The sequence below is a fragment of the Taeniopygia guttata genome, chromosome 1 (genome assembly GCF_048771995.1).
Source record: "Taeniopygia guttata chromosome 1, bTaeGut7.mat, whole genome shotgun sequence".
Classification (NCBI taxonomy): Eukaryota; Metazoa; Chordata; class Aves; order Passeriformes; family Estrildidae; genus Taeniopygia; species Taeniopygia guttata.
Genome location: NC_133024.1, coordinates 104759934 through 104783980, shown reverse-complemented (window position 1 = coordinate 104783980; position 24047 = coordinate 104759934). Strand labels below are relative to the sequence as shown.

Below are 24047 nucleotides of genomic sequence, written 5' to 3'. Positions count from 1 at the left end.
GGTGTGCCTGTTTCCTGCTGAAAGCATTCGGATAGCAATTAGGCTGCTATTACCATGACTCAGGTTGTTATCTAAAGCGATTATCGTTTTCTCTCTTCTCTCTTTCTCCTCCACCTCCTCTTCTGCCTCAGGGTCAAGCATTTAAAGAGACAGATCCCAGTTTTTTAGTAGCTCTCTTAAATAACTAATTTTTAGTCAGGGACACATAATTTCTTGACATGAGCTTGTCAAAATGCTGATAGGAACCCTGGTGTCTGGGGAGTGTGTGTTGGAGAGGAGAGTTTGAATTCTGCCCTCACAATACATCCTAACAGTGTGGCTATTTTAATATGACTAACATAAATTAAGAAGGCAAAGAAAATTGTGATGAATATTTTGGTAACTCCTTGGTTAAAATTTTGACCAACTGTCAAGAAACTGTTCTCAGAAGGAGAGTTTATAGCCACCTTCAGCATACTCCAGCAGCTTCCTTAGGCATTTTTTTGCAGAACATATTACTCATTGCTGACAACATGATTATAGCAACTATAGGGATTTTATTGTTTATAGATGTTGTGACTGTGCCTCCAAGATTCTGAGCCCATCACTGTGGCAGATGACCATTACTTGTGGACTCCAGGAGGGCTGGATGTGTAGTGTGACAAGAAAAACCCTTGGCAGAGGGAGAAAAGAGAGGGAAAAGGAATTTGTCAAATTTGTTGGAACCTGTAGGACCTGCCTTTGGTTTCAACCCCTTTGCTGGCTCTGATTTCTCATCCGTACCAAGAAACACTGGAGGGAAGAAAAATGGATATAAAGTGAAGACTGGGCTTTGTGCTGAATGTGAAAGCAAGCATTTCATGCTCTGGTTGTTAGGTTCAGATGAAGGCAAAAAGCCAAGCATCTAAAGCTGAAATAAATGAAGTTCTACAGTGCTGACTCCAGCCAGGCATATTGCTGGTATTTCACCTTGGGGAAGCTGGGACCTCCCAGCCCCACCAAGGTTCAACTCATTCTCCTTCTACTGTCCTTTCAAGGATTGAAGCAGTGGGGATTTGTTTAGGACTATCCCTTTCCTGAGCTTCTTCCTACCACAGGTTTCTCTCTGAGATAGGACCTGCTGGGATGTAACCAGCTGCCACTATAAATGGCTTGGGCAGGAGGGGGTGAAAGGGACTGCAGGTTTTGTTACCTTGATTATCAGAACTGGTGTAATAGTTCTTGCTGTTATGGACAGTATGGTCTGAGAAACATCCCTTGTTCTCCCAGATTCAGGAGGGATAATAATCAATTTAGGGAGATCACCCACCATGTTGCAGTGACATCTCACTGCCTTCTTTAAACCAATACTGACATATGAAAGGACTGCTACACTTTTGGTAACTGGTGAAGTTACTAATTTGCCACACACCTCATTAAATGCAACCTGCATGTGTAGGACAGCTGGTGTGTGTCTGCTTGGCACCTCTCTGTTCACAGCAACCCCCTCTCTGACAGACACATACAATGGCTATGGACAGTGCTCAGAAGGGACATGAATTTCTCCATCTGCATTAACTACAGAGAGTGTGAGCATGACAGCACCTTAAATCAATGCATTGGCATCCAAACTGACAGGGCTGGTCTCCAGCTGGTGGAGCCATGCCAGCTAACATGGACTGAGACCTGCTCACCAATCTGTGTTGTGCTGGGTAAAACCATCACTGTCTTTGAAGAGCATTTTCAGTTTAGAAATATGTAGCAGAATATGACTAACATGTAAAGGAACAGAAGTTTAGGTCAAACCGGAATTATTCTGTGCACTGCAGCGTTACTGCTGCTTCTGCTGCACTGGGAAGAGCTGGCTTGCTGTCTCTCAGGCATTTCTGATGACAGGATTAGGATGCCTGTTCAGAACATTAGGCAGGTTTTCTAAGTACTGAAGAGAACAACCTTCCTGAGGGTCATTCTCAAACCTTCTTCAGTCTCTTTCAGGGCAAATGGTGAATAAACTACCTTGCTTGAAATGGAAATCCCCTCTAGGAGTATTAACAGTGCCTCATTTTGTTAACATCTGGTTATTACTGAACTCTGTGCTGCTGTCCTTCACAGTGTGACTTTAGCTTTCCACAAAGCTGTTCACTGAGGGCTCATGCATTTCTGCCATGTCAAAACCTCCAGGACTGCCCCAGCATTTCCCTCCATCCTCCTGCCATGCAACCCTATGTTTGGCAGCTTTGCAAGCTGTGCTCCTGTGCTCTCTACCCTCCCCTTGCCCCTATAATCTCCCCTCACAGAAGATGATCCTGGCTCCCCTAACAACCAGAACAACCAGTCTGATGGCAGAGACAGATACTGAACATCTGGAGGGCACCACTGGCAAAGGGAGATCGGGCACTGATGGCCTGAGTTCCTGTGGGAGAAGCGAGGGACTCCTGTGAAGGTGGAGGAAGCCCTTGCAGAGCTGAGTTTGTGAAACATACTGGGAGATGGTGGGCAGCTGAGGAAAGAGGTTTCACAATTTTCCCAGCAAAGACAAGCCTGAAGGATGGCAGCATTTCCAGCCACTCCCTGGATGGAAGGTGTGTCTCTGTACTTAAAATCGAGTAATCTCCCCAGCTCCACCCGTGGCATTTTTCAAGTAGAAAGAGTTGTGGGATCCCACATAGGGTTTTGTTCCTTCCCTCTGCAGCCACACCTGGGCAGGATACCCCAGGGGCCTCTGGCCACAGCAGGGCCCATCAGCTCTGCTGGACAGACGTGTTCCAGCCTCCACTCCTGCTCCAGGGGGTGACAGTGGGGACAGGGGGCTGCAGCAGCTGCTGATGCTGCTGCTGGAGCAGTGGCCACTCCACAACTTCCCCCAGACCCCACCCTGGCTGCCTCAGTTCTGCCCTGTTTTCCTCCTTCACTGAACTCTGCTTGCTAAACACAAAGTGGGATAGGAAACCTTTCTTAAGAACAAGCAATGGGAATGGGAAAGACAGGAATAATAGTCAGGCCATGCAGTGGCTTTTTTTTACAAATTATTTTTTCTGTAACCAGAGCTAGACTATAAGAATAAAATCATAGTTGGCAGAGCTGACTTTGGTATTTTCATTGATGCAGTTGTCTAATGTTCATCTTTACACACAAGCTCCCTTGCCTGAAAATGGATCCTGTTTGGAGGGGAGGGACGGAACAGGATAGAAATCAACCAGTAATAACTTGATCAGTACAATTTCAACACAGGTGACATATTCCTATGCATTTCTACATAGAAAAACCATATCAAAAGAAAAAAAGAAGGATATTAACAAAGATAGGCTCAGCAATTTTAAGAAAAAGAGGCTAGAGGTTTTCAGTTACAGTACTTTTAAACCAATCAATTTCAAGGTTTATGTGACCTATTTAGCAAAAACTGGCCAAAGTGTCACTTCAGAAGCCCAATGCTTGACTAAAGTACATTCAAAGCCATAAAAGTATGCAACTGAAATTGCCATTAAGACATTTAATTTTATATAAAGCCTCACAGTTCATTATAGACAGATGTGACACTTGGATTGAGTGCAATGGTAGAAAGAAATTTATTAGTAAAGAAAAGAACTAGTTAATTATTTTTAATTCACAGAACTAATTTTTGCTTCAAATTATATTCTTCAAACCTATAGCATCAAATTTACAGTTTTAAATCCAATGAGACTACCAGCTCTTTGTATACAATTTGCTTTATCATCTTATTTTAGCAACTCTGATGGGTGAGCATTTAATTTAATTTCCTTTCCTCTGGTCTTGCTATTTTCTTCTTCTGTTACTTTGTCCTTTTTGATTCATCCCTTTGTTCCAGGTGACTTGCAATGTGCTCTCCTTTGGCATAAGGATGTCACAAGTACATTACACAACTGAATCAATGGTGATGTACAGAGCAGATCTAAGGTAGCTTTTTTTCCCCTTCATCCTACTTTTAGTTCAGGCCTTGACCAGATAAACTTAGATAAAAAGCTAGAGGTTTAGTCATTGGAAAAAAATATTAAATTGAATAGATTACAAAAACATAAGCTTCTTAAAGCAAGTACAGTAAAGTTTCTTATTTCTGTTAGCCTATGCCTATTGCAAAAAAAAAAATAAAAAAAAAAAAAAAAAAAATCTGACTGAACACAGAGTCCAGAGCACTCCTGTGGAAAGCAGAAGATCTATTAAGAAGTCTACTTTTGAGGACTGGAGCAAAGCAGAATGGTGCCTGATAAAATCACATTCATTAAATTAATTTGAAATTATTAAAATTATAGATTCATCCCTTTGTAAAATAATATATTGCCTTTCAGTTAGGAACATGATTATTTACTAATTATTTCATCATATTTCTAAGGTACTTGTGTAAAGATCAATTAATCTGATGTCAGCTGTCATTGCATACACTATAAAGGTTATTGAACCATTGATGTATAGAAATATGAAATTGAAGATCAAAGGCAGTAATAAGAAGATAAACCAGTTTGAGATTGCATTTCGTTTGCATGCCAGTAGTCATGCCAGTTGTACTGTGCAATGAAGTTCACCAGTGACCTGTTTCCTTATTCTGCTCACATGAACAACAGCATATGGGAAAATTCCATGAATTGTATTTTTTATCTAATGAAGTCACACAGCCTCTGATCCTTGACTGTTAGATGTGATTGACATATTTTAAAAAGCAGTAAAGCAAAAGAAGAGGAAAAAAAGTATAATCTTTCAAATACTAATTTAAATATAATATTTAAAAGCCAAGTTTTGTTATAGGCAAGTTGCATCATCTTGACTCCAATTAAATAGTACTTTTCTTTGCAAGTCATGACCTCAGTGGACTAAGTCATGAAACAAAATAGTACTCAGTAAGATACCAGATGGAAACCATTATTACAAAGAAGGAAAATTTTTCCAAAATATATGAACAGTAACTTCAGTGATGTGACTGGGAGAGAAGCTTTTTGTTGGATGTACCAAGTTAGATTGATGTTTTCGCAATGAGACATTCCAATCTCATAATCTTGGAGGTAGTCTGGTTTTCCATGCACAATTTGTTATTGCTATAATTATTTATTTATTTGTCTTGCTTTTGATAGGTAGAATAAGGTAAGACTGTAAGGAGATATAACACTTCATTTTTATTAATGTTTGATGATGTGAAGGCAGGATAGCAGTGGAGGAATTAAGTGAGAACAATGATGTGCTCAAAACAAGGAAATAGTAAAACAATTTTTGTAGAAGGGTGGGGAAGGCAGGACTGAATTAGTCAAGGATGTTGTAGTGCTTGAGAATGCAGAAGCTGAGAACTTGGACAAGAGCCATCTGTGTCTGTCGATGGACACAGCAACAGAATTGTATTTGGCATGTGGAATAAACTTAGGGTAAAAAGGACAACTGAAGATGTAGTTATTGTGAAACCAAATATAATTAAAGAGATTTTTTAAATTGTTGTTTAGACAGAAGAGAATAAAACATTTTTGTACTGTGAAGGTAAAGATAAAAAAGAATTCAGGAGAAATGCAAAAGAAATTATACTGGGGACATGACGACATGGAGACAAACAGAGTTCATTACATTTAAAAAGGAGGGCAAAATTGTACAAGAAAAATGAGGGCATGAAAAGGTAAAGTGTAATGGAATCAAAAGGTTAAAATGTAATTTTAATTTGGCATGCTCAACAGTTCTTTTATCAAGAAAAATAAGGGGGGAAAGTGTGATGTCAGGTAAAAGATGTGAAAGGATCTAGAACTGCGGTCAATAGAGTTTCAAAAGTCATTTGTCTTCCTAGAAGTCATGGCTGAAACAGGGAAAAATCAACAATTATGCTCACAGAAGAAAGGAAATGGAATAGAAAGGAGATATCTTAAGATGAAAAAGTATTGAACTGGAAGAACTTGGTGGCCATATAAAGGTTTGAAGTACTGTTGGCTAGGGACAAGTGGGAAAGAAGCAGATGAAATGACAAGATTGGTAAAACACAAACAGTAAGAGATCAGAAGAGGCCAGTGTTTGGTGAAAACAGCCCTGGAGAGCTGACTGGGTTTGTGTGGTGAAATGTACACCACAGGGCTTGTGCCAACACCTGCCACAGGAACTGGAGGGAGAGACTGGAGAGAAAAAAGGTGGAAGTAGAATGAAAGTCGGGAAAAAGACTCATGGGTTCAGATCACAGGATTTAGGAGGCATGAGGAGAGAATACCTTAAAAATTGCATTTAGATGAGAAGAAAGAGAGCAAAGGGAGAGCACTGAAGTGTTGAGTAAGAGGGAAACCTGAGACTCCCAGGAAGTGCTTCGATCAGGATGCACAATGACAATTTGCAAGGAAAGGCAGTCACTTGAGTGGTGAAATAAATCAGCTGAGACTCTATTTGCTTTTTGCAGAAAGCCAATTCATTATTCTCAAAGCTCATATTTGTAGGACATATCAGGAAGCACTGTGTTAAACCTAATTGGTCAGCAATACAGTGAAACTCAGTTCATTGGTCAGAAAGGGCTGTTGTGTATGTCTATCAAATTTTCTGTCTACATATGTTTACATATTTCCTTATTGTTTACATGGGTGCATTTGTTTTTCACCCTCAGAATAGATTGTTCTGTTAAATGCCTTCTCATTTTCAAAACAGCTTCACAGGGGAACTTTCAAATTTCTTGTTAGCTGCACTTAGAAGAAATTAGAGACCAGCTTTGGCAATTTTAGCAGAGCAAGGCCTGATTTCATAATGCCTTTCTTTTATAATTCTTCTACCTATCTACAACATCTCACCCTTTTGTTAATTTAAAAAAGGCTTGTATGTTCTAATGTTAAAAGAGCTTGCTCTTGTGAGCTATTATCTCGTTAATGGTATCACTGGTTATCTGTTAGATACGGGATAAGAGACAGGAAAGACTGATTACAATCAACAAAACTTATCAAAATCTGTGGTGTCATTGACACAGGGTTTCACAGCATGAGAAAACAAAAGAATAATGTTCAATGTCTCTTAGGGAAATGGAAATGAATGACAATTATTTTAAAGTCCAAATAGTTGATTGATTTGATTTAGATTTGATGATCTTTTTTTCAAATTTCTAATGCAAATATTGCATTATTCAAAATTATTTGTTGTCTAAATTTCTAATGTACATATTACTTTATTTGGATGTTCCTAAGGCACTAAATTCCCCTTCTTTTTGTTTTCTTAAAATGAGATGAATGTCTTTGATTATGAGCATGAAGAAACATCAAGGCAAAACAATACATGTAGTGAACAAGAAACTGACAGCAATCAGGAATAAGTCAGGTACAACAATTAAGATTGTTGTTAATATTTCAGATAATACACATAATTAATAATACACGTGAAATTAGGTAATTAGGAATCTCTGAAAGACTGTACCATCATCCCAGAGCCTGTGAATAGCTGACAAACCTCAATTTAGTGAGGGCTTGGATAGTGGTTTCCAGATAATAATTCCTGAGCTCACTCTAAAAATAGGTTCAGCTGTCATATATAAAGGGCCAAATTGCCAAATCAAAGTGATATGGATCTAGTTTTGATGCAGAAAACATCTAGGTTTATTGGCAGATTCTCCATCCAGGTAGAGCCAAGGCCTGGCCACAGCCCAAGCTCCAAATGGGAGGGAATTCCCTAAATACATTTTAAAACAGGGATCTTAAGAATTGCAGTTATGAGTAAAGGCCTTGGGGCTAAAGACTAATCATACCACCTAGTTGTAGTATCCCTCCGAAGTTTCCTTCAGGATAAAGATGCTTCAAACACAGCAAACTGCTGGAGTACTTCTGTAATAATAACTGGGAAAACCCACTAGACTAGCAGTTTGGAGGAGGCTTTCAATGAAGCTCAGATATCTTTTCTTGGGACTCTGAAAAATACTTAAAATTATGAGACAGCATTGGGTCAAACCATAGAGCCAGTGCAGGGACTAGCCAGAGAGCTCAGCTGGTCTAAGAGGTGCATAAGCAGCTAGAGAACAAAATAAAGATCCTGAAACAACATGTGTCTCTGAGATACACAAAGAAATGTTAAAGCATATAAGAAGCCGTCTCTCAATACAGTAATAGCATCTTATTAATAACGCCTGTTGCCCTGATTTTTTAAGATTTTCTAAAGTCTTCTGAGTTTACATTCTTGTGGCAAACTTGCTCACACACTTTATGTAAATAACTTATTGTTTCTGCATTCCTTCATAGAAGTGGAGAAATTTAATGGACTGGTAGTTTGTCCAGTGGAGAGGTAGCACTTTCACCCTCCAATCCACTGTCACCTTTAGAAAACTATAAATGCTAGAGTCAGAAAAAATAAGATTTTTACCTCGACAATAGCAGCAGCTTGTGTCGTGGTTTCTCATGTCCTATGGTGACAAATGCCCATAATAAAATCAGTAAATTTACATCATGTAACCAATATATCAGCAGTGACCATCTTAGGAATTTGAGATAACACCTTTCTAAACAGTCATGTACCTATGACAGTAAAATGAAGCAAAGGAAAACACAAAAACAGCTTACAATCAGTAACAGCCATACTGTAGAATAATATCTGACTCTTCTGTGGAGGATCAAACAGCAGAGACTGTAATGAGCAAGAGAATCTTTGACAAAATCAAGGGTGAACACACTGTATCTTCTTTATCCACAAACAGGTGTTTATCAGTGTTTCATCACAGCTGTTTTAGTCACAGTCATCTTATCCTTTAAAAGAAAACAACTATATATCTTACAATGTAGAAAAGTAACATTTAACTGTTTCCGATTGCAATGCAAGATGTAACCAGGTGCATTCTATCACCATCTGTTAAAACCAGGTGAGGCAGTGTTCTTTATCTCTTCCATGACCCATCCTCCCTCCAGGAGATATCTTTTGTTAATGGGCCATTAGGTCTCACTGCATGACTGATAAAAATTACATCATTCCATTGTGAGATGCTCCGCCCAGAGGGAGGAGCCAAGCATTCCTACCTGCATATAATCTCAGATTTGGAACAGCACAGCAGCCTTTTTCCATCATATTCCCAGAGGAAGACCAGGCCCTTCTACACCACCACTGGACCTTCAGAGGACAACTACACCCTTCTACAGGATTACTGCTTCAACAGAACTGCATCTATCACTCCAGGAGGACTGCAGCCACCATTTATTCAGACTGCTACCACCACCCTGACTGGCAGGGTGTCAGGTTGTATTCTGATTTCATCTATTTCAGCAGTAAAATATTTTTTGTCAGCTAATTATTTCTCAACTGCTGCAGATAAAATTCAAGGTTATAGGACTTAACTTCAGAACTTAGATTAATTGCTGCAAATAATCTTGGGAGAAGAGTGAAGAGGGACAAAAGAGAAAGCCACAGGCCCCACAGGGGAGTGGGGCTGGGTTCAGTTCTGGGGCTTGGAGCTGCTGTGTGCACGGCGTGTTTGCTGGGACTGAAGGGCTGAGGGGCACGGTGGGGTCATGGCTCGCAACGCAGAGAAGGCCATGACAGCCTTGGCAAGATTTCGGCAAGCCCAGCTTGAGGAAGGAAAAGTCAAGGAGCGAAGGCCTTTCCTTGCATCAGAGTGTAATGAGCTGCCCAAAGCTGAGAAATGGAGGAGACAGATCATTGGGGAGATTTCTAAGAAAGTGGCACAGATCCAAAATGCTGGATTGGGTGAATTCAGAATTTGGGACCTGAATGATGAAATCAACAAACTTCTGAGGGAGAAAGGAGACTGGGAATACAGAATAAAGGAGCTGGGAGGTCCTAATTATGCTAGGATTGGCCCAAAAATGTTAGATCATGAAGGGAAAGAAGTTCCAGGAAACAGAGGCTACAAATACTTTGGAGCTGCAAAGGACTTGCCAGGAGTTAGAGAGCTTTTTGAAAAGGAGCCCCTGCCACCCTCACGGAAGACTTGGGCTGAGCTTATGAAGGACATCGACGCCGAGTACTATAGCTACAGGGATGAAGATGATGGGATTCTGGAGCCCCTGGAGCAGGAACATGAGAAGAAAGTTATAGCAGAAGCAGTGGCAAAATGGAAGATGGAGAGAGAAGCACGACTTGCAAGAGGTGAGGAGGAGGAGGAAGAAAACATATATGCTGTCCATGAGGAAGAGTCTGGTGAGGAAGGTGTCAAGGAGAGAGAAGGTGAAGATGGCCAACAGAAATTTATTGCACATGTTCCAGTGCAATGTCCTTCTCAACAGGACATTGAGAAGGCTCTTGTACGAAGAAAGAAGACAGAGCTGCGCCAGAAGTATGCCAGTGAAACCCTCCTGGCACAGAGTGAGGAGGCAAAGACACTGTTAGGATTGTAACAATAATGCTGGGGGTTGGGTGTTTCCTCTTTTTCTTTGTTAGTGTGGAATTTTTCCCCATTGAGTTGCTAAGAAGCACCGATGGGTGCTTGAGAAAGTGGGGAGGGGGGGAGGAGGAACTCCTGTGGTTTTTGGGAGTTTTCTCTTGGGCTGGGCAGGGGAGGGCAGAGATATACCGTGAGAATGGGGGTCAAGTAGAAGAGATGGGTTTGTGGGCAGCCTCTCTCGCTGCGGGGCTTTGGAGGAGGATGGTCAGTCAGACCTGCATCTTGGGGAAAGGAGCTGGCTGCCACCAACATAACCCAGCGGGGAACCTTTCTTCCGCTGCTGGGCCCCACATCCCCTTGCCCTACCAAGGCCTCCCGTAGGTTCCAGCTATTGCAGTGGAGTTTTGATACATTCTTGTCCACGGGCCTGGGATTTCTGCTCATCCCTGCTGTTCCAGCCTGCTGCTTCCAAGAGTCCTGCTAGGGGCACTGGGATCAGTGCCGGCCGTGCCCATAACTGCAGCAAAGGGGAAGGTGCCACAGCCAAAAGGCCGGCACTGGGTTTGTGTTCTGTTTGTTACTAAAGTTGTATTTGTTGTTTGCCTTGTTATATAACTAGTAAAGAACTGTTATTCCTACTCCCATATATTTGCCTGAGAGTCCCTTAATTTCAAAATTCTAATAATTTGGAGAGAGGGGGAATTCTCCATTCAAAGGGAGGCTCCTGCATTCCCTAGCAGACACCTGTCTTGTAAATCGGGATGGATTTTAGCACTCAATGGTGGAACCCGAGGCCCATTTCTAAACATGGATCCTATAACTAAGGCTACTCTGGCTGTTATCCAGTTTGCTTTACTGGTTAATAAGGTGAGGAATTAATGTATTTTTAAATTTCTCTGGAAGGCAGGCACATGGATTCAGAGCTCTCACATACTAACTATGTTTTTGGAGTTACTTTAATAATAGTACCCACTTGAAGAAATGACACCAGGGGAAATTTTCTGCCAACCCTTCACCTAGCTCTTTGGGTCTGCCCCACCACGTTTTGAAGGGTTCAAACCTTCTTTAAATGCTAATGATATCATACAGTGGTTGGTGCTGCTGATAGGTCTATTCTATTTACTATTGAGAGATAAGGGGAGATTGACCTGGGTAACCACCCTGATACCTACCCCAGAGACTAGGGATGCTGCTGCCCCAGAGACTAGGGATGTTGCCACAGAACCTGACCCTGCCCCACAGCCCACCTCAGAAATGAACCACCCAGGCTGGGTGGGGGTTCTGGTGAAGGGCATGCATGAAATGAGTCAGATGCTGAAGGAGTACATCTCCCCAGCTGGTGGGAAAACCCCTGCCTCAAAGAGGGAGAGTCCAATTGTGCAGCAGTGGAACCCACAGATGTTACAACCAGGTTCCAGCTGAACTGCAAAGGCAGTCAAAGCCAGAAGTAGTTGCCCTTGTAGAAACAAGGAGATCTAAGATGAAATCAGAGCACCCAGATAGGGGATGACCCTCACAGGGGAGCCAATTGTTGAGATCATCACCAAGTCCCTGACATACGAAAGTCTCTGTAGTCTGCACAAAGACATTGTGCGACAGGGAAGTGGGGCTTATCCAACCTGGTTACTCTGGGTCTGGGACCTTATGGGTACAAGCGTGAAGCTGGATGGTGGCGAGGCAAGGAATTTGGGACCCTTGACCCAGGACTCAGGTATGAATCAGATATTTACAAGGGAGCCAGCCAGGGTCCCTTTCCCTCTGGAAGCAGCTTTTAATGAGTATAAAGAGAAGTTTGTCCACAGAGAGAGAATGCAGGAGCACCATCACAGAATGACCCTTGAGGAAGGGATCCAACAGCTGAGAGAAGTGGCAATGTTTGAGGTACTTTTTGGAGGGATGGACAGCATGATAATGACCCTGACAAGGTCAGGTGCACAGGGCAAATGCTGTGGAGTCTGGCAAGTCTAGGGCCATGTCAATACACCACTTTCATTACAACGATTAATGCTGATACCAACCGAGAGACAGTGGGCTCTGTCGCCAACAAGCTTAGGAATTATGAAAGTATGATCAATGGCCCAGTGCAGGCTCATGTCTCTGCTGTGGTCGAGGAACTCAAAGAGGAGATGAGGGAAATGAGGGAAGAGGTGAGGAAGATCAATGCAGCCCCAGTGCAAGTCACAGGCCCCAGAGTCAGAGCCCAATGTCCCCCAGCTAGAGACAGAGAGTACACCCCATGAGCTGACCTATGGCTCTTCCTGCATGACCATGGGGAAGACATGGGAAGGTGAGATGGAAAACCTACTTCTGTCCTGGCAGCACAGGTGTGTCAACTCAAGGAGGGAAACACTAACTGAGGGAGTTCCAGTAAGGTGAAGGTAGCCTCAACCTCCCATGACTGAGCTGCTGGGTCAGAACTGTCAGATCCCCTTGAAGGAACCTCTAGTATGTATGCCCAGGAAAGAAATAATAACCAGTGTTAGAGGGGCCCTGTCTCTAGCCAGGGAGAGGCACGGGAAAACTGGATCTTCTGGACGGTGTGGATCCGATGGCCTGGCACATCAGAGCCACAAAAATATGATGCCTTAGTTGATACTGGTGCGCAGTCTACCCTGATTCCTTCAGGACATGTGGGAGCAGAACCTGTTTCCATTACCAGGGTGACGGGAGGATCACAGCAACTGACCCTGTTGGAAGCTGAGGTGAGCCTGACTGGGAAGGAGTGGAAGAAACATCCTACTGTGACTGGCCCAGAGGACCCATGTATTCTAGGCATAAGCTTCCTCTGTAATGGCTACTACAAAGACTGTTGTCCCCATGTGAAAAATGATTAGATAATATTGGTTTTCGCATTTATGTATTAGTTTATGTATGTTGTTAGTGATTACAAGTAGTTAGAAATAGTACCAGTTATTACTCTTTTTAGCTGCTTGTTAATGTAATATAGTCTATCAGCTTAAGTGTGCACTGTGTTGCTCATAGAAATAGTAGTGTAATTAATATAATATCTATGTATCGCTTATGGAAATAATAGTGTGATTAATGTATTGTATTATAGACCTTAGCAAAACATAAGATGTGAAAAAGGCTTTTGTGTAACTAAAAACAATATAAGGCCATCCAGTGACCAACCCATCCAAGTGATAACTGTGACACAAACCAGAGCACCGGAGGACAATTAGAGAATACCATGTAAAATTTAAGGAGGACCTATGTGGCAAGCACATTTCTCTCCCTTTCAGGATTTTTCATAGAGGTATACAGAGAGAAATGAAAGAGAAAACAATTCCTAATTCCGCTCCTTGTTGTTCCTATGTGGAATGTGTTTGGAGGATTGTTTACCTGGAATGAGTGATTGATTGGATTCTGGTGAGGATTGTTTGAGCCTGATGGCCAATCCAACCCACCTGTGTTTGGACTCTCAAGAGAGGGTCACAAGTTGGGTGAGAGTTAGAGATAGAGTTAGAGAAAGTAGTATGTAGTTTTAGTATCTTCCTTTTCATATAGTATATTAAGGTATTTTAGCATAGTTATAATAAAGAAATCATTCAGCCCTCTGAATTGAGTCAGACATCATAATTTCTTCCTGTTGAGTTTGCCTGCATTTACAATAGACCTACTACATCCTTATCAGAGGATGTGAAACAGCAAGATGGATACACAAGAAGAAATAAAATATATTGACCTGACACACAGGATGTCATGCAGGTAAACTGGAGTGTGAGGAAGTCAAATAAAAGAGCTCCTGAAACATCAGAAAGTTTGCAAGAATGTTTGAATGATGCATGAAACACATGGATATGCATGTATCTCAGCAATGTAACAGTATAAAGAAACATGGTCTGTATTGCAGTGTGTTCTTTAGCTGTTGGCCAGGAGCACGCCAGCACTGGATATATTGTCCTTCTTTTATCCTATTATTCAACTTTTAAAAATTCTAAGGTGTGAACTCCATTTTTCACACCCACCCACTGGGCCCTTCTCTCCTGAGCAGCTCTTAGCCTGCCTCACCTTCCGCGACTCTCTTTTGGCTGCGTATCCTCCATGGTTTGGGGACAGTGTTTGCGTTCTGCTACTCGCAGTTTTGTTCTCACCGGGTGCGTGCTTCTCCCAGCAGTTGTGTTTGTTTCCATGTGTTCCACACCACCTGCAGCCCCGTGCACTCACGGCCCAGGTGCTTCACTGTCTGCCTCTTGTCTTTGCTTGTCCCGCTCTGATCCTGTGGCTGACTGTAGCCGTAGCCTTTTGCTACTTTCTATATTCGCTGCTTGATTTTCTTTTTCTGCTTGTTAAAAATAGGTTAGAAATTGTTGTGAAATAGTTGATAATTGTTAAGCATACACCATTAGTTTGGTTATGGTAAAAGGGGTTTAAAGGGTAGTTATAAGAAATACGGTACTGTATGTACGATAATACACCTAAGTAAAGTGCACCACCTCCGAGCCAGCCTGGACAGAACTGTAATGGGCCAGTCAAGTGCCTTAAACCTTCATGAAAATGAAGGATCCAAAAAGAAACCAATCTAAAGGGACAAAAAACAGGATTAAAAGGGGCATCTGACCCACTGAATTAATGCCGCTCCACCTGGAACATTGGAGACATCGCTGCTCAGCGGACTCAGTACCAGCACTGCAGCATCCTCGACAGTTATGCTCCTGCTCAGCCCCCGAGCCCCCTTGCTTTAGGCCTTTCTTTTTATTACAATAAATGCTGAAATCACTTTTAGTCCCAGGAGTGTGGTCCCGTTTTTAACAGTGCTGATGCTGCAGCCAGCAATGCTGCCGGTGGTTGCGTTCGTGTGCTGTGTCTGGTGTCGCTGCAGCTGCTGTTCATTACTGCCTCGGCTGTACTCGTGGCCGCCTGCAATCTTCCTTTCACAACTTTGTATATTTCATCTCTAAGTCCCATTTTGCCACCCAGTCCTGTGGTCAGCTTGGCTTATTTCACCTTCTTCTTTCGTGACAGGCTGTTCGTCTCGCGTCAAGCATGTCTTTGGGGTCACCATATGCTGGAATAAATCAGCCAAGACTCCCTTTTCTTCTTGCAGAAAGCCAATTCCTTATTCTCAAAGCTCATATTTGTAGGAAATATCAGAAGGCACTGTGTTAAACCTAACTGGTCAGCAATACAATGAAACTCAGTTCATTCGTCAGAAAGGGCTGTGGTATATATCTATCAAATTATCTGTCTAGATAAGTTTACATTTATCCTTTGTGGGCTCTCATGGGGCAAATCTTATTGTTTACATGGGTGCATTTGTTTTCCACCCTCCAAATAGATTCTTGTGTTAAACAACTTCCCTTTCTCAAAACAGCTTCACATGGGAACTTTCAAATTTTTTGTTAGCTGCACTTAGAAGAACAGACTCTGACCAGCTCAGTGTGAGTTGTCAGCTGAAACTCAAGCTGTGCCTGCTGATTTACCGTATCAATGGAGTCAGGGAGCATTGATTTCTCTCCTAATTGGAGGCTTCCATAAGTTAGAAGGACATCAGATCACTCAGAAAGATGCTGGATTGGATTAGGCAAGTTTAGAATATCTGAAACCTCTCCTGACCACACAAGCCTTTTGTGCAGCATCTTTCCTAGAAATAGACAAATTAGAGTAAAAAATTATAGGTTGGATGCAGTGTTTAGGTTTAAATTTTCCCCTGATCCTTCCATGCAAAGTAAAGGAATTCCCCTAGCAGTGTCTGGGCTGTTCTAGGGGCAGATGTTTCCCCTTGGGGCTCTCCAGCTTCAACAGCACCTTAAACTAAGGGAGCCCACTCATGATTTTCAGTGATACAGGCATGCAAGGCTGGGATAAATGAAAGTGATTATGTTATCTGGTGTCTGAGGGGTTACAAATCTGTCCTAAGCACTGATCTTTCTGGTGACCTGTTTCAGGATTTCATTTGTTCAACTTCTTCTGCTTCCTTTTTATTGCACTTGGTATCTCTGCAGAGCAAGTCTTCACCTGCTGTACACCTACTCCACCTGTGAGTAAAAAAATTCCTAAATTTGCATTAAAAAGCTAGCTTTGAGTCAAGTATTAATTCAGTATGCACACTGTTGCAATGGTAGATATATCATTGCACACAAGACAAAGTGACTGAGTTCTGACTGAGCTAAATGTAAGTAACAATCACTAAAAAACATGCAAAAGCAAACCCGAAATAGTTATTTATCTTTTCCTTTTTATGAATGACTGAAGAACTAGTGAGCATTTAGTCTGTGGGAGACTTAAGGTTGAGCAAAGAAAAATGAGAAGTGTTTTCATCAGAGTATTTATAAGTTTGGCTTTATCCAGTTTTGGGGGATTTCTATACTTAATCTTTTCACTTTTGGGCCTGGGGAGCACATTGGACAAAGGGTATTAATATTAAGAAGAAGCAGATGTTTTTGTCTGCTTCTCAGAATTGGAAAAAATATATTTAAAGGATTTTAGCATTAATACACACAACAGCCACAACTGAGTTTAAGAATCAAATGACTAATTCTGAAGAAATATGTAAATAATCTTCCTCACATAAACAGTCTGATTTAATATTGTGGTTATATTTAGGGTGGTGAAATTATATCTCTATGCATAGCTAAAAATGTATGAGTGCATGATTCAAACAATTTTGTTTTAAATTCTTTTTAGAAGGTTTAGACCATAATACATTTAGGAACATGTTAGCTAAATTGACATGTGCAGTGGTAATGTTATTCCAGAGCTCCTACAATTGAAACACATTGCACAACAGGGTTTTAAAGGACTATTTTTTGTCTTAGACATGTCTTGATTGTAAGATCCTACTCAGCAATTTCCTTCTGGAACGTTAATCTCAGATCACAGCTTTAAAACACGTCTCTTGTCCTCCCCAAAAGCTGTGTGAATTTAACATCCCCTTTTCTTATGCAGAAGATCATCAAGTAGAGTAGTGGGCATGCTTCTATGATTTATTTATCAACTAAAGTGCAAGTTTGACTAAGGCTCTAAGGCTAAAAAAAAATTTGAAAATGAGCAGAGAATGATTGAAATGACCATAGGGCTGAAGCCATGGGAACATGTCTTAGCCTCTGGCGTGGTCATTCAAGGATTCCAGCCAGCTAATTGAAAAAAGTAATTTTTTTTTTGGGTAGGAAAGAACAGTGAAGGAGAAACTGGATGAGATCATATTCAGAATTTTCTTATCTCTCTGAGTCTGCTGAGAGTCTGAAATAACTGCTCCAAGCAAAGAAGCAAAGTATAAGCCATTTTCAAAAGATTTGATGTGAAGACCAGAAAAGGAGAAAGAGAAAAAGTTCAGCAAAATTCCTCTGCTGCTGTTCCAAACGCGGGGAATGCAACCCTGCTTCAGAGCTGCAGGTGCTCTCTGGGGGCTCAGATGGCACCTCCCTCAGCTGCCCTAGTCCACATTTAAATGTCTTCATCCTTGTACCCACTTTCATTTCCCCCAGCAAGGGCTGAGGGAGCCACTGAAGTTCCTGTTTCACCAGCAGCAGAGGGGAGTTGGATGTTGGAGCAGCACAAGCTCAGGGGCTGGGCTGCAGTGGCAGGCAAGGTGTGAACAGGAATAACTGGCTGAATGCAAGGCTGGGGAAATGGAGGCAAAAAAAAGGTGCTCATTACGTTTTGGACAATATCTCTGCTCCACTTCAAGATGGGAAAACTGAGCCTGTGCCATCTGATTAGCTGCCAGATACTAGCTCAACCCTGGATAATTTTCTGAAGCTTTTCCTGTGGCTGTATTTTGAGGGGAAGAATTCCGAGCTCTAGCAGCTCTTAATTCTAGTTCAAATATTAGTGCCAGGCAGCCCAAGGCAAAGAAAGATCTCACTATTTTTTTGTTAGAGTTCCAAATGTGGCAGGGGCTGTAGCCAGTGAACTGTATGAGGCTGGTGAAAGGTGCGTCACCATCCTGACATGCAGTTCACATGTGGCTTATGTTAAAGTGCCATTGCTTCTCAAAGGAGTTTTGCCAGGCAGACTGATTTTGGAGGCTTTTTGAGGGGATGACACACAGTCTTAGTGATGCCTGAAACTTTCAGCCTCCAGGTATTCCCAAAATCAGACCTCTCTGAACCCCTGGTTTATCTGGTGGAGCAAGGCTACCCTGAGTATTGAAGTGGCTGCAAATCAGATTGATAACCCAAGAAAGCAAAAGGTCAGAAGAAACAGAAGCATTTGGGCACTTTTCAGAAACAGGAAATAAAAATATATTTAAGGGTTTTTAGAAGATTTAGGATTTCATTATCTACTTTTCTGTTTAAGGCTGTAAAACATTAAAAATGCCACAGGTGTATTTCACAACAGGGCCAAAGGAGGTTAAATCAATCTTCAAACTTGCAATAAGGATGGTTAATTCTTATTTGTGAGCTGTGAAAGTGACAGACTTTATTAATTCCTTGAACTTTACTAACAGAAGGTGAGCACAAAGGAAGAAAGGAAGACTCATTTGTTGGGTTTTTTCTGATGTAAAAATAATATTCATCAACTCACTTTAATGAGTCAGTGAGACAGTAAGCAATTAAAAACAACTAATTTGCTCTGCACATCAGAACATAGATATTCTACCTCCATCACACTGTTACAAGGAGTAAAAATCACATCCCCTTTTTTTTGGAGTTGTATGGATATTTCACTGTGCATAAGCATAATAACTGTTATTTTCTGTCATTTTCCAGCATTTTCATGTTCTTAAAAACAGGCAGTTGAGCTTCTCATCTCTACTGAAAATGCAAACCCAATGAGATGAGCTTCTCATCTCTGCTGAAAATGCAAAGTCCCTGGAGTCAGTGACTGATGAAAACTGAGTGAATACAGGACATGTAAGAGGATGCTACATGAGGGCAATAAAACATGTATACAATGGTCACAGAAAAGCTCTCCCACCCGTGAGCTTTGTAGCACTGCTGGTGCAAGCAATATTCCAGCATGTGGGTGAGCTGGGATTCAGGTGGGGTAAGAGGCATAAATAAATGAGTGAGAAGTGAATTGGCTGTCATGAACTTGTCCTTGGCTCTTCTGCAGCTGCAGCAGAGCTGGCAAAGCCCGGGTGTAACAAGGGCTGGTTTAGTCTCTGCTTGCAGAGCAAGTTTACGGGGACTGAAAATGGGAGGTTGCCGGAGCTCACCCTAGGGGTGGCTCCGTGTGGTGGAAAAGTCTCTCCTCCAACCCGTGCTTTCAAAGAAAGGCTCAGGAATCTTCTGTTGTTTGGTCTCAAGGCAGTTTATTGCAAGTTATCTAAAATATTTTCTTCTCGGGCTGCTGTGCTCTGTTCAGCAGCTCAGGCAGAGGCACACACACACCCTGACATCCTCTCTGACTCACGACTGCTTCTTCTCTCCCCCGCCCAGGGCTGCTGCTTCTTTTATATGGTACATTACGTGTTAAATATTTTTTCCCCAATGCCTATTACCTATATTAAATGGTGCTTTTCTACTCTAAACCAATCTGTGAGTGCCAACATCACCAAGAACATGGAGGTAAGGAAGAACAAAGAGGGAGGACAGGGCAGGCCCAAATCCCTCCATCTTAAAACCTCTGACCCCCATGTACAAAACCAAAACCTCAGGACAGGACTTAAAACCCCCCTGTACAGCACTCAAAAATTCTTCCCTTTACTTTGTGACTACTTCTATTCCAATATCTAAACTTTTGTGACTTCTTGTTCTTCCTGCAAGGTTGGTAAATCATTCCATGGTTCAAATCCAAAATCACAGCTGTTTCCAGCTGCCTGCCAGAGTCTCAAATGCTTCTGACCTGGGCCCAGAACATCCAAAAATGTCTGAGGGACATTTTGAGTTCCGACAGGAAGTGTGAATGGTCACCGTTGCCCTGCTGACCACCAGTAGCCATCAGACAAGAGCTCTCCTGGCAGCACTTCACCCGCCAGCCCCACGTGGTGAGGAGGTGCAGGATGTCCCGTGTCAGGCTGTGGCCTTTGAAAGGTGGGAGATGCAGCTGAGCACATGCCAAGGCCTGCACTGCAGTCCTGAGGCAGCACCAGGCTGGGAATTTTGGTATAATTTTTGGTTTAATGTGTGATGGAGAGGCTCTGGGATTTTTTGGGTGTGCACTGCCTACAGCAGCAATCGCTCAATGCACCTTTAGATCTTGCAATAATTGGTGAGTACAGGCTCCTTTACAAGAGAGAAGTGATTCCCACATTTCATCTAAGTGCACATTAGTCATCTGCCATTGCTGATATATTTGACTTATTTGTTGTCTAATGTTTGAGGTGAATGCTATTTAAGATTTATTGTGTAATTTCCACTATGCCAATGTAAAACATATAGTTTGTTGCCATCAGGCTGGAAAAAAGAACTACCTCTTGATGCAAAAAGGGTGCCAAGATTTGAAACTCCCCAGTGACAAATGACAGAGGCACCAAATATACCTTGTTCCTGTATATCACTTCCTTGATGATGATGTGCTTTTTATGTAACAATGTGGGTTTCTTTCCTGTCCCCAGAATACCCTTGGAACTGACTAATGCTGTCCCAGCAATGTTATTATGCTGACAAAAAGATTTTAATTTTTAGACCGTTATAAAATATATGAATGCAGGCATAATGTTTTAGTTGCATAATGTAATACCAGGAATAGCTCACCAGTCATCTTAATCGAGTCATAATTCACTCAAAATCTCGATAATTTGCAGTATACCTTGTCTAAATGGAGGTCAGAGAAGATACTGGTAAGGTCAGTAATCTGTGCTGGTACTGAAGGCTGGTACTTGGCAGATAGGAAAATAATTGTGAACTGTATAAAGTTTGAAATATTTTACTTGTGAGGCTGCAACAGTCTTGGGCTCTTTTACAGTTTATAGGAATTCTCACCCACTTACAGTCATTAATGCTTTCTGATATGAACAGGTCCACAAATTAAAGGAAGAGCTGCCTTCAAATCATTAACTTTCCAGTCTTTTGGAGTTAATAGGGTTGATATAAAATCACCATTATCAAACCTTCTAAAATCTATAAGAATTCTAAAATGACATTGCACCACATCTGTTCCATTCAGTTATGCCCATTTAAAATAATTACAACAGAAAATCCTCATTGCTGAGAAAACTCTGGACAGCTGGAGTCTTCCCTTTAACCTACATGAAACTAACAGGCATCACATCTTTCCTGTTAGCAATTCTGCACAACAACTCTCCTGTCAGCCAGTGCAATTTAAATCACCTGGTTGCCTGAAGTAAGGCCAGGGACATTTAAAAGATGAACAATTACTCCGAGTGTTTTTTAACAACATAAATATATTAGAGAAGTGAAAAAAAATAATATGCACTGCAAGAATAGTTACAGAACCTTCTTGGAAATTTGCTATATTCCTGAATAACAAGTTTCTAAATTATTCCCATCATTAGAAGGATGCTTTCAAACATTGTAAACATCAAGAATAATTTTAGATTAAAGATCTAAGCAAAAACTTGTAGCCGAAGACTTAGCTTATCAATAATTCAAAGTAGTTCTGGGAAACACAATCTATTTCTTGGCAATGCTTTATCTAAACCCGTGGCTGTGTGGGTTTGATTGCTCTTTTGTGCCACAAGGTGTCATTGTTTTACCATGATCAGCTTTTAAAAGCCACACCATAGGAAAATCTGCAAAAAATTTCCTTCGTCTGGCATCTTAAAAACTTGGAACGAGACACAGATAATTATCTAGGGTTTAGTTCCTTGAGAAATGTAGAAAATAGCAACCTGTCAAAGATTAAATCAGAAAGTTCTCTTTGACACCTACTAATGTACCAGCAGGCCTTCAAGGTCTTCAGGCTTGTTGGTTTTCTCCTTCCTGATAGAGAAGGATTTTGTGTGGCCATTTGGTCCCCTTGCCTGGGCAGGAGGTGAGGAACCCCAGTTCTGTGTGGAAGGCTGGGAGGATGGTGGTGCCATTTGGCAAACCCAGGTGTCTGTGCCCCAGGAAAAGGGCAGGTTCCCCCCGCTGCTTGCCCTGGGAAGGCTGCCCCACTGCTTGCTTGATTGTGGAATGATTTGGGTTGGAAGGGACCTTTAAGGGACCTTAATCCAACCCCTCTGCCATGGGCTGGGATTCCCGCCATGAGGTCAGGCTGCTCACAACCCCACTCAAAGGGCCTTGGATGTTTCCAGGGATGGAGCTTCTGTTGCTTTTCAGGGCAACCTTCCAGTGCCTCATTACCTGCATTGTAAAAAATTCCTTCCTAACATCTAATCAAAACCTCTTTCCATTTAAAGCCATCCTCCCTTGTCCTGTGTCCTAGGTTATAATATTGGGGTGTATTCCATTACCACCTCAAGCTGCAATCCCTTTCTTTCCTTATCTCGTAACTCAGAGGTAAGTCCCTTCAGGAGGACCTGTTCTTTTAGCCACATGACTGATAAGATCACATCATTCTGTTGTGAGATGCTCCGCCCAGAGGGAGGAGCCAAACGATGCCATCAAGGATATAAGTGGGGTTGTGCAGACAGCAAGGAGATCCCCTCTTCCAAAAGGAACAGCTGAGACCTTGTCTACACTGGAGCTCCAGAGGGAAACTACATCAGTCTACAGGAGCACTGCTTGGACAGAACCATATCTGCTACCACCACCCCAGCCAGCATCAGGTTGTATCTTTAACTTTGTCAGTGGTTCTTCTTTTGTGCTATTGTATGTATTTGGTTCTTTGTTCCCTTTTTCCTAATAAATTATACTTCTGATTTGGAGCCTCTCGCTAGTTTTGCTTTTCCAACCAGGACATCCTGTCACTGCAATCCTTGTAAAACCCCCTTCTTTGTCTGCCTTGTAGCCCCTCTAAGGTACTGAAAGGGGCTCTAAGGTCTCTCAGGAGCCTTGTCCTCTCCAGGCTGCACAGCTCCAGCTCTCAGCCTGTGCAGACGTGCTGGTATCACCAAAGCAGAGCTCTGTGTGACACTGAGCCTGTGACACAGACAGCAGGCAGGACTGCCAGGAAGAAATTCCACTGTTAAGCACATACAGGAAAAGAATGGACTTGAGCATTAGCACTACTAAACCCCAGGAATATTTATACATTCAGGAAATTTTCCAGATAGATGCCTAGTTGTCAAAACATGGCTAAATTTCTCAGGGAAAGCCTGGGGGAAAGCAGGTATCCACCACTTTTACAAGGCTTGCCTGGGGTACTGCTGGGAGTTGGCTGCTCAGCCAGGATCTCCCTATTGTAAACCCAATGGGAAGAAATGACTGTGTCTGACTCAATTCAGAAGGCTGAATGATTTATTTATTATAACTATGCTAAAATACATTAATATACTATATAAAAGGAGGATACTAAAACTACATACTACATACTCTGACTCTAACACAACTCCTGACCCTCTCTCTCGAGTCCAAACACAGGTGGACTGGATTAGCCATCAGGCTCAAACAATCCTCACCAGAATCCAATCAAGCACTCACTCCAGGTAAACAATCCTCCAAACACATTCCACATAGGAAAAACAAGGAGCAGAAATAGAAATTGTTTTCTCTTTCATTTGTCTCTGTGCATCTCTATGAAGAATTCTGAGAGGGAGACATCTCTCTGTCCTGAATGGGAACCATGCAGGGAGCTGCTCATCCCCTGAGCTGTTTGCTCTGTGCTCAGGACAGCCAGAAACACTATCTCCAAAGAGGTCATGATGCAAAAACCTTGAAAAAAGATTGGTGGGGAGAGAGAGGGAAATGGAGTAAGATGAGCTGGCTCACAAATACAGCAGGAGAGATCCAACATCCACTTGCAAGACTGGAAGTAGTGCTGGGAAAGAGGATGCAGCAAGAGTTGTAAAGGAATGTTGTGCAGTGAATGAGGAGCTAGTACATGGAATTTTTTGCCCAGGTATTTATGACCTTGGGGAGGACATTTG

The 24047-nt window shown here is 42.1% G+C and overlaps 1 pseudogene; it reads left to right on the top strand.

The window, feature by feature from the left end:
- Positions 1 to 9363: 9363 nt before the first annotated feature.
- On the top strand, positions 9364 to 10287 carry LOC100227062 (pre-mRNA-splicing factor ISY1 homolog pseudogene; annotated as a pseudogene).
- Positions 10288 to 24047: the final 13760 nt, after the last annotated feature.